A 16,341-nucleotide genomic window follows, 5' to 3' on the forward strand; every position below is an offset into this window, starting at 1 on the left:
AGAAGCCTGCTCTTTAAATGTGTTTAATAAGACGTGCCTGGTATTTCCTAGACATCTTCTCACTCCGATGAGCAGGCAACAAGCCAAGTTTCCCAGACAGAAGAGGACTCAGTGTTCCCTTTTAGCTATTCCTTCCTTGTGGATCAGACACTTTGGGGCACACATGTAAACACATTATCAATTTACCTAATTACAGGCTCTTCTTTGAACCACAGCCTCCCACTAGTTTTGCTTTGTGGGTAGATTAACCACTAATGCATTTGCTCATATTATTCCTGAGATGATCTATGCTAATACATGGATTGCTACGTCGAATCTGCCTAAGGCAAAAAAAAAAAAATCGCTTGTTATATCTTAGCCTCATTTTAATATCTTAACATTTTTCCTAGATATAAATGCCCTGCATTTATTGTTAACATTTTGGAAATAAACCTACAAAAGCAACAAACATCCCCTGTGGTCACACTATTCAGAACTCATTCCTTCTAGAACATTTCCACATTTCTAAGCATTTCTGTAAGCATTAAAATTGGGAGTCATACTAGCATATGACTTAGCATTTAGTTAGTACCCCTGAGCCTCAACTTTCTCATCCAAAGATAAGGATGAAACATTTATAACTGATAGGATTTTACAAGGATTAAATGTGGTAATACATGAAAAGAGTCTTACACATAGTAGGTGATCAATAAATAGTGTATTAATGTTATTATTCTGGAGTTCCCGTTGAGGCTCAGTGGATAAAGAATCTAACTAGCATCCATGAAGTTGCAGGTTCGATCCCTGGCCTTGCTCAGTAGGTTAAGGATCTGTCATTGCTTTGATCTGTGGCCTAGGTCCATAGATACAGCTCGGATCTGGCGTTGCCGTGGCTGTGGCTGTGGTGTAGGCCAGCAGCTGTGGTTTAGGCCAGCAGCTGTGGCTCTGATTTGATCCCTAGCCTGGGAACTTCCATATGCTGTGGGTGCAGCCCTAAAAAGAAAAAAAAATGTTATTGTTCTCATTTGATGGCCATGATTACAAGTGGAATCATTACAAGTAAAGCAATACAAGAGTACTTAGCTCAGTACCAGATATTAATGTAGTTTCATCTCTGTTGGAGGACCCCATGGTCTGGTACTTAGCTCAGTACCAGATATTAATGTAGTTTCATCTCTGTTGGAGGACCCCATGGTCAGGAAACAATGGATGCTAAGAAAATGGAGTTCCCATTATGGCCCAATGGGACTAGAGGTGTCTCTGCAGCACCAGAATATAAGTTCTAGCCCTGGCCGGGCACAGTGGGTTAAAGGATCCAGTATTGCACTTGTGGCTCAGATCTGATCCCTAGCCTGGGAACTCCACATGTCAAGGGGCGGCCAAAAAAGAAAAAAAAGATGAAATCTTAAATATTTCCAAATCAAAGAGGATAGTCAAGGCTGCTATTTTTGAATATTCAGGCTGTGTGCCACTCAACAAAGGAGGAGAGTTTACACAGACTCTAATATAGATGGTGCCCTGTGGATTTGTTTACTGTACAACCTCAACAGTCATATGTGGTGGCTCTCAGGATAACAGATGATTATTAGGGAGTTCCTGTTGTGTCTTAGCCGTAAGCAACGTGACTAGTATTTTTGAGCATGTGGGTTCGATCCCTGGCCCCACTTAGTGGGTTAAGGATCAGGTGTTGCTGTGTGAGCTATGGTGTAGGTTGCAGATGTGGGTCGAATCTTGTGTTGCTGTGGCTGTGGCTGGCAGCTGCAGCTTCGATTTGACCCCTAGCCTGGGAACTTCCATATGCTGCTCAAGTGCAGCCCACCCTCCAAAAAGCCAGTTAATAATCTTCAATGCATGGAGTTCCTGTTGTGGCACAGCAGACAAAAATCTGACCAGTAGCCATGAGGATGCAGGTTTGATCCCTGCCCTCGCTCAGTGGGTCAGGGATCCGGCATTGCCGAGAGCTGTGGTGCTGGTCGCAGATGCAGCTTGGATCCAGCGTTGCTGAGGCTGCGACGTAGGCCAGCAGCTGTAGCTCTGATTAGACCTGAGAACTTTCATATACCTCCGGTGCAGCCCTAAAAAGACCAAAAAAAAAAAAAAAAATCAGTGAATAATCGGATGTTTTGTAAAAGGAGAGCAGAAAGCAGTTAAAGATACCTTTAGATTTTATGATCGCAAGGACCCTTGGGGATTAAACAGCTCAAATTCCTCACTTTCCAGGTGAGGAAAGCGAGATCCAGAGAGGGAACTGATGTGCTTCGTCTAGGGAAGAACTGAGACAAGAACCATGTTTGCAGGTTCTTTGCAAATTGCCTTTTGTGTTGATGAACAATTTGTTGATGGGACTTAGCATTCTGAGCCACACCTTAAAACCTCCATAGAAAAGGAGGATTTATAACTGCTTGGCTTCTTTTAACCTTTGTCGGGAGCAGACTCAGGACCGCTAAACACATATTTGTTTAGTTCTGAGTCTTTACACTTTAGTGTCTTGAAAGTTTTCTCAGGGCACCCAATTCCTGTGGAGCAACACCCGCTGAAAGCATTTTGTTTGCTTCTGCTTTGACTTGGTATCAGCTAGCAAGCTCTGTGGTTTAATAATACCCTCAACCAGGTTGCTAGTTTGATGGTAATCTGAGAACAGTGTCTCTGGAGGCCAACTGTACTCCTTTGAAGTTTGCTATGAAGAATTGACGAACTGCTCCAAATTAGATTTCAGAATCAAACAGGCAGTCTTAGTGGGGTCTATGGGAGGCTGCAGGAAGCTGATATTGAGTAGTAAGTGATGTGGCTTCACATTAATAACTGTCGATTAATTGCTAGTTCATTTTCCCTAGCCTCCACCACCAGAAATCAGCAGGTAAGTGGATAGGTTGGAGGCAGAATGCCACTAGGTGTTGTGGGGATACCAGAAAGGCTAGTTGGTCCCTGTAAGCAGCACAGACTAGAGGAATTCAGAGGTTGGAAAGAGGCCCAAGGGCTGGTGCCTTTGGGAGGGGGTGAAAGGATGAAAATGCAACCTAACCCTCCCAGAACCCAGGAAGTTAATAAAAAGCTCTAAATGCCCTCGAATTCCAGACCCTGTTCCCTATAGGTAAAAGATCATACTTCTTGCTGTTTTAGGGCTTGCTTTCTGTTCTGTACAAAACTATGTGGAAGGGAAAAAAACAGGCCCCTGAGTACGTGCCTCTAGGCATGAAACTTCCTGAAACTGCTTGAGATAACAGGGAAAAGGGTTCCTAACTCCTTGTTTGGCTTCTGTAAAGCTGCTTTCATAAGATAAAAGGAGGAGAAGTTAATCGCTAAACCGACCCCAGTAAGATCGGTTGCGCCATAAAATGTTGAAAATCCTGGTAAATCTATCTTGGCGACAATATGTCTCCCCTGCCCAGGAACAAGCACAAACACGTAACTCCAGAACAACTTAAAACTAATTGGTCCACGATGCCCGGGCTCTCGAAGTTTTAAAATGACTGGTTTGTGATATTTTGAAATGATTGGTTTGTGAAGCGCGGGCTTTGTTGTGAACCCCATGAAAGCTGTCCCGACTCCGCACTTGGGGCCGCAGTCCTCTACCCCTGTGTGGCGTACGACTGTGGGCCCCAGCGCGCTTGGAATAAAAATCCTCTTGCTGTTTGCGTCAAGACCGCATCTCGTGAGTGATTTGGGGTGCCGCCTCTTCCGAGTCCGGACGAGGGGGATTTTTCTTCTACTGGCCTTTCAGGGGCTGCATGGAGGAATTTATCCTGAGCCACACTGTGAACATTGGGTGGGCTTAGAGCAGAAGAGGTAGAAAAATGATATGGGGAATGTATTTTTGGGTAGGGGAATGATAAGCTCAAACTGTTTTTTTTTTCCTTTTTTTTTTTAAACTGCTGCACCCACAGCATATGGAAGTTCCCAGGCTAGGGGTCAAATGGGAGCTGCAGCTGCCGGCCACAGCCACAGCCACAGCCACACCAGATCTGAGCTGTGTCTGCACCCTACACCACAGCTCATGGCAATGCCAGATCCTTTAACCCACTGAGTGAGGCCAGGGATAGAACCTGCATCCTCAGGGATACTGATCAGGTTCTTAACCCACTGAGCCACAAAGGGAGCTCCAAGCTTAAAGTCTTAGAGGGAGATGCATTTGGAAAAAGAACTATCAATCTAATTGGAGTGGTGAGAACAACAATCAATCTAATTGGAGTGGTGAGAAACTTGGTCCAGCTTGGCAGCTTCTTAACCTCCAAGCTGTGAGGTTTTGGCTTTACTCTGAAGATAATGGAGAGCTATGAAAGGTTTATAAGATGCAGGCAGCATTGGTAACTTCAATTTAGTCTTTGAAGAAGGAGAATGGATGCTGAGTAACCAAAGGGGAGACGGTCCTGGTTATTTGCCTATTGCTCTCCGCCCTTATCTGCCCTTCTGTTCTCTGCTCTGTATCAGAGAGAAACAAATTGTATTTTCCAGACTCCCGTGCAGGCTGGCTTCTGTTTAGGTTTTGTCAATAAAAGACACGGAAGGTGAAAAGAAGAAAGAATTGACCACATTTTGGATTCTGGTTTCTTGTGGAAACTTTGGCATTGCTTGCAGCAGTATAGCTGAGATGACAGCATTGGTGGTGGTGAAAGCATTGGCTCTAGTGACAGTGGCAGGAGTGGATCTGGGTAGTGGCTGCAGGGAGGGGAGCAGCAACCTGAAATTGCAGGCTCCTGGGTTCCTGCTCAGACAACTAGGTTCTAACAGCCAGCAGGAGCCTTAGGCACACTTTGCCCCTGAGCTTGGGTAACTTTTTTTTTTTTTTTTTGTCTTTTTGCCATTTCTTAGGCCGCTCCTGCGGCACATGGAGGTTCCCAGGCTAAGGGTCTAATCGGAGCTGTAGCTGCCAGCCTACGCCAGAGCCACAGCAATGCCAGATCCAAGCTGTGTCTGCGACCTACACCACAGCTCACGGCAACGCCAGATCCTTAACCCACTGAGCAAGGCCAGGGATCGAACCCAAAACCTCATGGTTCCTAGTAGGATTCATTAACCACTGCGCCACGACGGGAACTACCCCCCCCCTTTTTTTTTTGTCTTTGGGTAACATTTTTGCTCCTCTAGCCCAGAGTGGTGCTGGTTTCCTGAAGTTGATAATCTTTGAATAATTGTCTCTCTCCTCTTCTGTTCCTTCATCTATTCTAATACTCTTGTAGCCAATTCCTTTATTAATCTCTTCTGTTTGAAATACCTAGAACTGGCTTTCTTTTCTTTCATCAAATCCTGTGTCTAATATACTTCCTTCACTTGGTTTCTAGGACACTATACAGCTTTCTCCCCATCTTGGTGGACACTCTTTTTCAGTCTCCCTTGCTGGCTGGTTCTCCCTTTTCAACTTGACTTTTCTTTTTTTTTTTTAAATTTTTGCGCTGCCCCTTGGCACATGGGGTTCCCGGGCCAGGGATCAGATCTTAGCCGCAGTTGCAACCCAAGCCACAGCTGCAGCAACGCAGGGTACTTAATGCACTGTGCCCGGCTGGGGATTGAACCTGCATCCCTGGGCTCCAAAGACGCTGCTGATCCCATTGCACCACAGTGGCTCTCCCAGCTTGGCTTTTCATATTGGAGTGCCCCAGAGCCTGGGAACTGTTAACAATTTTTGAGTGAATAGTTAACTTTCCAGTGATCTAAAGATCTAACCGTACCTGTTTACAGCTCCATTTCCCAGGAGCATGGGAATTATAGGTGGCGAAATTAAAGATTTCTCGCCCTAGGGACTATTTAATTCATACCATCTTGAGAGGTGATTTCACATATTGCTCAACTTCTGAAGCTAAGGCCTAATCCCAGTCAATTATAGCTGAAGAGGAGTCAGAAAGGATCTCACTTCTGGGATAATCCCTCAGTAAAAAAAAAAACCATGCAGTCCAGGTCTGGTCATCTTTGCAGATTCAAAAACTATTTTTTTGTTGAGTCCACTCTGAAACCAATCAAATTGAACAACAGAGAGTATTCCAGTAAAATGCTTATACTTTTCAGATGTTAGTAATAGAAAATGTAAACCACCATTTTAAATAATGAATTGCTGGTGATGGGCATTTGTGGTTTTAAGGAAACCAAGGGAGTTCCCATTGTGGCTCAGTGGGTTAAGAACCCAGCTAGTATCCATGAGGTCAAGGGGTTTGATCTCTGTCCTCACTCAGTAGGTCAAGGATCCGGCATTGCAGCGAACTTTGGTGTAGGTTGCTGATGAGCTCAGATTTGTCACTGCTATGACTGCGGTGTAGGCCGGTATCTGCAGCTCTGATTCAACTCCTAGCCTGAGAACTTCCATGTCCCGCAGGCATGGCCCTAAAAAGAAAAAAAGGAAAAAAAAAAAAAAGAAAAAAAGAACACAATCAACAGAGAGAGAAAGCAACTTATGGAATAGGAGAAATTAGTTACAAATCATATGTATGATAAGGGATTAATATCTAGTATAAATAATTCCTAAAACAAACCAACCAACCCCCCCAATACCACAATCAAAAAATGAAAAAAAGACTTGTATAAACGTTTCTTTGAAGATGATGTACAAGTGGCCAACATTCACTTGAAAACACGCTCAACATCACTAATGATCAGAGAAAAGCAAATCAAAACAACAATGACATATCACCTCACACCCATTAAAAAGGCTATTTAAAACAACAACAAAACACAACAATAGACACTAAGAAGTGTTGGTGAAGTTGTGGTGATATTGGAACTCTTGGGCACTGTTGTCAAGATTGTGCCATAGTGCAACCAGTATTGACAACAGTATTGGAGTTCCCGTTGTGGCTCAGCAGTAGCAAACCTGACTAGTATCCATGAGGATGTGGGTTTGATCCTAGGCCCGCTCAGTGGGTTAAGGATCTGGCATTGCTGTGGCTGTGGTGTAGGCCATGAGTTGCTGCTCCAATTTGACCCCTAGTCTGAGAACTTCCCTATGCTGTGGGTGCGGCCCTAAAAAGAGGAAAACAAACAAGCAAACAAAACACAAAAACAGTATGGAAGTTCCTCAAAGAATTAAATATAGAACTACCATGTGATCCAGCAATTCTACTTCTGAGTATACACCTTAGAGAATTGAAAGCAGGATCTCAAAGAGATATTTGTATCACCATATTTATAGCAGCAACATTTACAATTGCCAAGAGGCAGAAGAAAGCTAAATGCCCATCAACACAGATGAATGGAGAAACAAATTCTAGTATATACATACGATGGAATATTATTTAACCTTTAATAAAAGAAAAGAAATTCGGTTATATGCTACAACATGGATGAAACTTGAGGATATTATGCTAAACAAAATAAGCCAATCACAAAAAGGTAAATGCCGTATGATTCCACTTATATGTAAAGTCGTCAAAGTCATAGAAACAGAAAGTGGAACGGTGGGTACTGGGGGCTGGTGGGGAGGGGGAAAATGGAGGTTATTTAGTGAGTATAGAGTTTCAGATTTACAAACTGAAGAAAGTTCTAGAGATCTGTTTCACAACAATGTGAATATACTTAATATGACTGAACTGTACACATAAAAGTGGTTAAGATGTGGAAAATCTTAGGTTTTGTTTGTTTGTTTGTTTGTTTTTTAAGGGCTGCATCTGCAGCCTAGGGAAGTTCCCAGGCTAGGGGTTGAATTGGAGCTGCAGCCGCCAGCCTACAACACAGCCACAGCCACACCAGATCTTCACCACAGCTCATGGCAATGCCAGGATAAACTTAACCCACTGAGCGAGGCCGGGGCCCAAACAAGTGATGGTGTTTTTTACTACACACACACAAAATACTCTACATTTCAAGGATTTGAGGGAGAGACCTACTGATCACTCTTTATTCAAACCTAATCTTGAACTTCAGTGTCTCTATAATACTTCACATTACCAGATGCCTCTGCTAAAGTCCACTGCAAATAGTATAAACCAGTCAACATTCAATCAACAAGCATTTAGCAAACTTCTTTCTGGTGTGTGCCATGGGCATCTGTTATATTCTGGAGTTACAGAGCTGAGAAGACAGTTTTTGTCCAGGAACTTCCAAGCTCACCCCTGTTGTGCTGTCTGATTCTGTTAGAAGCAAATAGCAGGCCTTCCCTGGCCTGCATCCTGTTCACTCATGCTTTCGCCCTCCCTCTGCTGTGTTAACTGCTGATATAGTCCTAGGGACTAAATAGAACTGTTACTAGTCAGTGTTCTTTTGTGGTTGTTGTTGTTGTTTTGGCATGTGGAAGTTTCCAGGCTAGGGATCAAACCCACATTGTTGTTGCAACCTGCGCCATAGCTGTGGCAACACAGAATCCTTAACCCACTGCACCATTCTGGAATTTCTGACCGGTCCATGATCCTGGATGAGACCGTCTTCAAAAGCCCAGCCATCTTTGAACAAGACTGACTTCTTCCGGAATGCTCTGAATTTCTTCTGTCCATCAGAAGGCTGTTAGGACTGATTCTTTGCAAATATGTGACCAGTTGAACCTGACCTCCTCTGCAACTCTCTGATCCTTGGTTTAAGGCTCCAGATATAAGCCTCCCCACTATCTATCTTCTTTTAAGCCCCTGCTTGCATTCTGCTCTGTGTTGCCTCTTCCTGCTGCTTTGATCCCCTCAAGCTTCCCACTGCACCCTTGTCCTATGCTAAGCAAACCCATCAAGGAATGTGAGCTCTTCATGGAAATTTCTCTTTGTCTCTTGGCTAATAGAAAAAGTCAGAACTCCTCTAAGAGATTTCTTGGCAGCTCTCTCAAAAGGATGCTGCTCTTTGCCCACATCTCAGATCCCTGGGGTCAGGAGGTAGGAGAAGAGCCCTCTTCCTGCCCAGGGCTACTTTTGAACCATTTCTCGTGTATGAAGGTCCTCGACTATCATGTAACCCAGTATACCCATCTCTGCCTCCCACTCTCCCCACTTCCTGGTCATCCCCTCTCATTCACTGAAGATTTTTTTGGACATGTTATCATTACGATCACGGCTTTACAGTCAGAGGCTCCTGGGCTCCAGTCTCAGATTTGCTACTTTGCTAGCTTTGTACTCTTGGGCAAATCACTTTATCGCCGAGCTGAAATTGTCTTAGGTGTAAAATGGGATAGTACTAGTGACTACCCTGGAGAGTGTTTACTGACATTCAACACTCATTCAGCTAAAAAGCAAACACTAAAATAATTATAAACTGATAGATGTTCCACGAAGGGTTTAAGACAATGAAGGAGAGCTACGTGGGGGAGGGGGTTTAGGAGGAAGGTGCCATTTAAGCTGAGACCTGAAGGAAGAGAAGGAGGATGAAATGGGATAAAGCCTGGGGAGCACTCAGTGTAGCACTGGCCCATAGTAAGCGCTCAGTACTTGCCGGAGACGCTTGTTACTGTTAGCGGGGCTATATTTGGCTCTTGGCTCTGAGCCTTCCTGTGAGTCTTCGGTTTCCATGTAGATGACCTATTCCATATCCACCCTGTTATTTCTCTTTTCTTCTCTCCACTTTCCAGGACTTTGTGAAAGAAAAAGCAATGATGGTAAATCTCTAGACTATCATCCACTTTCTGGGATTCCTGCCTCGAAAACGTGATGTTTGATTTCCAAATACAAGCCAGAGTGTACATGGCTCCCAAGTGTACTAAGTAGGTGAGAAGCTGAAATCCTAAAATATTCATCCTCCAACTCTCTCCAGTGTGTAGTCTATCTTTGGCTCATCAAGAATGTAGTGCAGTCTTGGACTTCCCGTCGTGGCTCAGTGGTTAAGGAATCCGACTAGGAACCATGGGGTTTCGGGTTCAATCCCTGGCCTTGCTCAGTGGGTTGGGGATCTGGCGTTGCCATGAGCTGTGGTGTAGGTCGCAGATGCAGCTCGGATCCCGTGTTGCTGTGGCTCTGGAGTAGGCTGGTGGCTACAGCTCCGATTCGACCCCTAGCCTGGGAACCTCCATATGCCGTGGGAGCGGCCCAAGAAATAGCAAAAAGACAAAAAATAAAAAAACAAAACAAAACAAACAAACAAATAAAAAAATGTGGTGCAATGAGTTCCTGTTGTGGCTCAGTGGTAATGAACTCGATTAGTATCCATAAAGATGCAGGTTCGATCCCTGGCCTCACTCAGTGGGTTAAGGATTTGGCTTTGCCCTGAGCTGTGGTGTAGTTCACAGATGAGGCTTGGATCTAGTGTTGCTGTGCCTGTGGTGTAGGGCAGCAGTTACAGCTCCAATTCAATACCTAGCCTGGGAACTTCCATTGGCCATGGGTACAGCCCTAAAAAGATAAAAAGATTAAAAAAAAAAAAAAGAATGTGGTGTAGTAGGTTAAGGATCTGGTGTTGTCTTTGCAGCAGCATGGGTTTGATCCCCGGCCCGGAGCAGTGGGTTAAGGAGCAGGCATTGCCACAGCTGTGTCATAGGTTGCAGCTGAAGCTGGCCTGGGAACTTTCATATGTCACAGTGCACTGCCCCCCCCCCAAAGAATGGCCTGAACAATCACTATGGCGACATTAATTTTTATCTGCAGCTCTCTGAGCTCGTCTCTGTGCAGCAGAATTTGAGCAGCTTCGTGAGAATGCATTTCCTGTGTCAAAACCAAGAATATGATCATCTAAAGCAACAGGCAAACCTTCTTTTGTTTCATCTGCTCCAGCAACTGCATCCTGTGTCAGGAACTCCTGGACCACCATATGAATTGCCTCAACGGTTACCAGGTAATTATCATGATGCTGAACCTAAAGAAGATTAGCAAAGCCTTTACATCAGCTTTCCAACCAGGATTGTGCACATCCATGATCAATGACGCTGCATTTTTTAGTTGCACTGTCTGCATATGACCTACATCTGGTCACAAGTCCTTGTATGTTCCACATTCAAGTCTAACAGTTAAACCGAGAAGCTCATCAATTGCTACTTGGTGATCTGGAATCTTAAAAGAACAGTTCATGTCTCTGACATACTTTTCAAAGAACTTGGGCTAGTTACTGCTGTGGATGTTTCTTAAATTATTTGTCTTCAATCTCATCATGTCTGATTTTCTGGTCTTCAAGCCCAACAATAGTTTCTAAATTCTGTTTCATCTTTACAGTGTAGCTGGCAGGGCTGCAGTGGTACTGGCTTCTGGCTTGGTCCCCCAGACTTCCACCAGGAGAGGAGAGGCGTGGAGTGAGAGAGGCAGGCACCAACCATGTGCTGAGAGCAGCCTATTTATTCTTTGCCTTCCTCAACTCCTGTGAGTTTCACCTCTGCTCCTTCTAAGGTACCCACGGTCATGATCACACTCTGGACTTTGCATCACCCAGGGCTCCTTCATTTCTTACATCTGTGACCACATCCTCTCATCCTTCCACATTTTTTACCCAGTTGCTACCACTAGACCTGTTCTTCAAATTTGTTAAAACTGCCAAGCTCCTGGCCTCCCTGTTGTCCCCCTTTCTAATCACTTTTTCTCTTCTAAGTTCCTTTCCTGCCCAATAAAGACCCAATGCCTTCACCACATCTTTGCCAATCACTGTCTTCTTTTGCCCCACCGTCCTGTTAAGCCTGGATGCTGTTGGTGTTTGTGCCATAACAAGGTCATGGTCTCTCTCTCAAACTGAGTCTTGGCTGTTGCCTGGCAATCTTTCTGTATTTTCCTCATCAGCTTTCTTTTTTATACTTTAAAGCTTCTTCACTCTCCTCAAATATCCTACCTATAGAATAGAAGAGGATACAAATCTTTCATGGGTTACTCTCTCTCTTCTTTTTTTTTTTTTTTTTGCTTTTTTAGGGCTGCATTGGCAGCATAAGGAATGTCCCAGGCTAGGGTTCAAATCTGAGCAGCTGCTGGCAGGCACCTGTGTCCCTGTCTGAGGACTGCCGTCAGGTTGCTGGAATCACTTTGCCAGCCTTGAGAACTGCAGGTGGCAGGGAAGTTACGGCCTCCCCATCTCCACATACAAAGGGCAGCGCTTGACCTTTGAGTGATGGTTTTGGGAGTATAAATACCCCAGTAACTCTGAGGTGTGAGAGCTCCCTGGGGCGGGGTGGTGAACCCAAGTCAGGGTACCCTTTGTGGCACTTTGTTGTAGTGGCATTCTTGTTCAGCCCCCTTCCCTTCCTGCTCTCTCTTCCCACTTCCCTCAAGGTTATTCCTGGGAGTGCTTCCTCATAGATTCCCTGCCCAGGAATCCTTATCTCACCTGCATCTGGCTTTTCCTCTCTCCTCTCCCAGAGAAAGAGGTGGCTTCCTTTCAATATGTCCCCAGGCATTAACCCTTCCTCTCTTTCCCTGCCCTTCCCTTTGTATCAATACGGTCTTTCTAACCTAGAGATTATCATATGAAGTGAAGTAAGTCAGTTGGAGAAAGACAAAGATCACTTATATGAGGAACCTAAGAAAGAATGATGCAAATCAACTTATTTACAAAACAGAAGAAGATTTACAGACTTCTGAAAACAAGCTTGTGGTTACCAAAGGGGAAAGGTTGGAGGAGGGATGGATTGGGTTGGGATTTGGGAGTTAGCATATGCACACTATTGTATATGGAATGGTTGGCCAATGGGGGACCTCTCTGTAGCACTCAGGGAACTCTACCCAATATTCTGTGATCATCTATATGGGAAAAGAATCGGAAAAAGAATGGACAAGTACATATGTATAACTGAATCACTTTGCTGTGCAGCAGAAATTAACACAACATTGTCAATCAACTGTACTTCGATAAAATTTTAAAAATAAAAAAATGATAAACATTTTTATACATTTCCAAAAAAACCCACAATCTTTCTAGACAAGCTTATCTACTTCCGTGTCTTGAGTTATGTTGGTATTAGCTTCCTGAGGCTGCTGTAACAAAACACCACAGACTGGGTGGCTTAAACAACAGAAATGTATTGTCTCCCACTTCTGGAGGCTAGATGTCTGAGATCAAGGTATGATGGGGCTCGTTCCTTCTGAAGCCTGAGAGGGAAAGTCTGTCCCACCCTCTCTCCCAGCTTCTCGGGGCTTGCTGGCAATCTTTGATGTTCCTTGGCTTGCTGCCTTTACCTTTACATGGCATTTTCTCTGTGTCCAGATTTCCCCTTTTTAGCAGGATACCAGTCATGTTGGATTAGGGCCCACCCTAGTGATCTCTTTTTAACCTGATTACCTCTGGAAAGACCCTATCTCCAAATGAGGACACCCTGTGAATACTGCAGGTAAGGATATCTGCATATAAATTTTGGGGAGACACAATTCAACTCATAACACCATTTATTTATTTATTTGTTTGTTTGGTTATTTATTTACTTTTTTTTTGCTTTTTAGGGCCGCACTCGAAGTATATAGAGGTTCCCAGGCTAGGGGTCCAATCAGAGCTACATATGAGCTACAGTCACAGCAACGCAGGATCGGAGCCACGACTACAACCTACACCACAACTCACGGCAATGCTGGATCCTTAACCCACTGAACAAAGCCAGGGATCAAACCTGCAACCCCACGGTTCCTAGCTGGATTTGTTTCCGCTGCTCCATGAGGGGAACTCCCATAACACACTTCTATGCTCCTGAGCCTGGATAGCACTCCCCAACTATAGATACTGTTGCTGAAATATTGGCTACCTCTGTACACCGACACCAAGTAGAAACTTGGAGGTGGAGTTGGAGGAAACAGAAAATTTAGCTCTAACTGCTGGGCAAGGGAGTTCCCGTTGTGACTCAGTGGAAACAAATCTGACTAGCATCCATGAGGACTTAGGTTCTATCCCTGGCCTTGCTCAGTGGGTTAAGGATTTGGCGTTGCCATGATCTGTGGTATAGTTTGCAGACATGGCTTGATCCCATGTTGCTGTGGCTCTGGCGTAGGCCAACAGATACAGCTCCCATTCGACCCCTAGTCTGGGAAACTCTATATGCCTTGGGTGCGACCTGAAAAGGACCAAAAAAAAAGAAAAAAAAATTGCCAGGCAAAGAGGGGAACACAGCAGGCAGGCTAATGCCTCAAGGATTATGCCCTCCCTTAGAGGGGGTGTTGAGGGGTCTTAGAGTGTTTGAGGAGTGCCGAGGTCCAGCCCCAGCAACCAGGGAGTGCCGAAGGAGAGGATGGGCTACAAACGGCGCGGAAAGAATTGGAGCCAACTCCTCAGCTGCATGCTGCAGATGACCCAATTTATTAAATGAAAAGCATCAGTTTTTATACCCTATCACAATCAGGTTTTGTGTAAGATTTGACATTAACATTTGATTTAAAGCCCTTTTGTTCCCTCCACCTGAGATACAAAAAAAAAGGTTAGTTAAAACATGTTCCTTTCAACTTTAGATTTTCCTTCAAGATTACAAACTTAAAGTTTCACACCGTATTTTTTTTAAAAGGTCAACAACAGTAGCTATTCTATTCTATATTAAGAACAAAGCTTTAATAAGTAATAAACTATGATACCTAACATTCTTTAACTAAAGGTGTATGTAGTTAACAAAACGCATGAAAGCCTTGGGCTCATGACGTTCTTAAAACTACGATTTATTTGGCGCCAGTAAGCTAAGCATTTAACCTATTGTGCTGATTTACGTAGGTTCCAAACCACCAATTTCAATAGAAAGGAGTATTATACCCAAAAATTAACAAATGCCCCCACAAGGGATGAAAGTTACAGGTGACACTGTTATTTGATAAAAATATATCTATTATAGAAAATAGCAATTTATAGGCCAAACAACATTTTTCCCAGCCCCAAACTTCTTTTTAAGTAAGGGGACTGAAATCATAAGTTTCCCCTGTATACTCTCACAAAATAGGTGCCATAAATTGTTACTCCAAAACAAAGGCTTTTTCCATTACATTGTTTAAATAACTTCATTCTGTTTTGGTTCAAGTGTTTTACATACCCAGGGCAAATCTTTAACTGTAAGAAAGCTGTGAATAGGAGATAGAAAAAGAAGGATAAACACAGAAAAATAGATTAACATATTTTTTAGGGGATATCATTTTTATTTTCCTGGAGCCGATGTCTTTCAAGGGATTGCTCTGCAATCCTTCTTCTTTCTTCAGCTTGTATGTAGCTCTGCTAACCAGACAAGCCTCATGCAGGTGCCGACTGTGGCTTTGCTTTCTTTACTGGAGCAGCCTTATGGCTCCCGACAGAGGAGGAGGGTGTGATCAGCTCGTGGACATTTTCCTGAATGGCGGGTGGTGAGGTCACTAGGAGTCAGTGTCATCAACCTGCTGGTTCCAACCAGTCTGGGGTCTTCATGCCTGTGGGCAGCATCCGGTTGACTTCTACCTGGTGGGGGCTTCAGCACCTGCAGAGCAGCTCCAAGGACATGGCTCAGAATATCATCTACAGTCTTTGATGAACTGAAGGTCCTTGACTTTGTTGAATGTCTGAATTATTACCTGTTTTCTTTTTTCTCTGTATTTTTTCTTTCACTCTTCTGATTAAATTGGTTCTTTGACTAAAGTTTTCTATAGATCAAAAGGCAAGTGGAGGACCAGAGTGGGGGCCACTCTGGGAAGGCCTCGCAGGGTCCTGCTCGGTTACAAGATGCATAGTCATCATCTACTGGATTTGCTCCACTTGAATGCTACACATAATCCTTCTCTGGGAATTTCTAGCCTCATGAGTCCCATTTCCCCAGAAAGGTGTTTCCCAGTCTCCTTTGTGGTCAGGCTCAGGCTGTGTGCCATTTGTTCAGAGTGGCAAACTGCCAGCTAAAAAAAGGACTGTCGGAGTTCCCATTGTGGCTCTGTGGAAACGAATCTGACTAGCATTCAGGAGTATAGGTTCAATCCCTGGCCTTGCTCAGTGGGTTAAGGATCTGGCATTGCTGTGGCTGTGGTGTAGGCCAGTGGCTACAGCTCTGATTTGACCCCTAGCCTGGGAACCTCCATATGCTGTGGGTGTGGTCTTAAAAATAAAAAAATAAAAATTAAAAAATTTAAAAAGCACTGTCCTCTTCAGTCTCCTTTGCAGGCAGAGGTGTCAGATGACACACGGGCTTAGGATTTCTTGGATGTTTTGCTTTTCTGACAGTTTCCTCCTGTTTGCGCCCCCTTGTTCTGCTTCTCTGGAACATAGTGGTGGTGCTGGAGTTGTACTAGCCTGTGGATGACCAGGACGCACAGAGAGGAGGGTGAGTCTCCACGGTTAAGGTTGGCAACTGGAAAGACAGGAGTGTGATTTCCTGATGACGATGGGGTGTGGGGGGGTACAGGGTGCAACTGTACTACCTCTGGACTGTGTACTTCAGACTTGCTATGTGGGGGAAAAATAAGCTAGCCTTGGGTTTTTGGGGTTTTTTTTTTTTTTTTTTGCAGCTGAGCACATTCCTAAATGAACCCAAATGAAACTAAACCAAAATGGAACTAAACCTAAATGAAACTCATCACCTCCTTCCTGAAATCGACTTCTCTTCCTGTGTTCCTGACTTGGTTCATTTGACCACCATTGACT

At 44.2% G+C, this 16,341-nt stretch overlaps 1 pseudogene; it reads right to left on the reverse strand.

The window, feature by feature from the left end:
• Window positions 1-9,210: 9,210 nt before the first annotated feature.
• Window positions 9,211-11,116, reverse strand: LOC125133338 (RNA transcription, translation and transport factor protein-like; annotated as a pseudogene).
• Window positions 11,117-16,341: the final 5,225 nt, after the last annotated feature.

This window comes from Phacochoerus africanus, chromosome 8 (assembly GCF_016906955.1).
Source record: "Phacochoerus africanus isolate WHEZ1 chromosome 8, ROS_Pafr_v1, whole genome shotgun sequence".
Classification (NCBI taxonomy): Eukaryota; Metazoa; Chordata; class Mammalia; order Artiodactyla; family Suidae; genus Phacochoerus; species Phacochoerus africanus.